The following is a 1060-nucleotide window of genomic DNA, read 5'->3' on the forward strand; positions in this document are numbered from 1 at the left end:
AAAAACAAACACAGGAGATTTGTATCTTCGTGGAATCTTGTTACTTTAATGTTCATTCTATGACATGAGATCAGATCCTTTTTGATCTACACTTCCACCTTTCAGTGGTAGGGTTGAAACCCATAACAAAATGCTTTAAATGGGTTGGGCTCATGCTTTACATGTTGGTCAGCCCTTAAGAGGTCGGGTGGTTGGAATTGCTGTGGATTTCTTCAGACTGTTTTGTTCTATTCTATTTCCCCATCCCCGGAGGCATTCAAGGCCAAGCTGGATGTGGCTCTGGGCAGCCTGGTCTGCTGGTCGGCAACCCTGCACACAGTAGGGAGTTGGAATAAGATAAGCATTGTGGTCCTTTTCAACCCAGGCCATTCTATGATTCTGTTCTACTCTGTTCCACTCTATCCTATCCTACCTTCCATTTTATTCCACTGTATTCTATCCTATTTCTGCTCTATCCTATTCCAGCCCCTTCCAACCTGTTAGCCCTTGGATCCCAGACCAAGGACAGCCTTGCTGCCAACTGATCAGGAAGGTTTGGCCATGAGAACCACAGCATGTGTTCTTATTTACAGAAATAACTCGTTTTCTATTAAATTGCACACCCTATTCTCAGAGAGACGTGCAATAAGAGGAAGCTCTGAATAACAGAGACTTCCTAATACTGGTAAGGGATATAGGAAACTGATGTGGGATTATTCAGGCTGAGCATGCACTCTGCCAAGGCCTCGATGAGGATCACGGAGTCCACGGCAGAAGGCGATACAACAGCAGCTGCTGACCAGGCCACTCCTCAGGTCCTGTCTCCACACACAGCCTCTGACAGCTGCTTCCAGAGCTCCGGCTCTGGAAAACCCTCCTGCTACCACTTCCCTTCTGTAACAAGAAAAGAATCACGCTAATTTGTCAAAAAATACCCGCTTCCGAGCACCCTCCCCCCCAGCCCCTCCGCAGCCGCTGACACCCCCACAGCGGCCCGCCGCCACTTCAGGGCCAACACTGCGACCCGAGCTGCGCAGGCGCAAGGCTCACGCGCGTGCGCACTGCGCCGCCCCGCGCCGCC

This window comes from Meleagris gallopavo, chromosome 10 (genome assembly GCF_000146605.3).
Source record: "Meleagris gallopavo isolate NT-WF06-2002-E0010 breed Aviagen turkey brand Nicholas breeding stock chromosome 10, Turkey_5.1, whole genome shotgun sequence".
Lineage (NCBI taxonomy): Eukaryota > Metazoa > Chordata > Aves > Galliformes > Phasianidae > Meleagris > Meleagris gallopavo.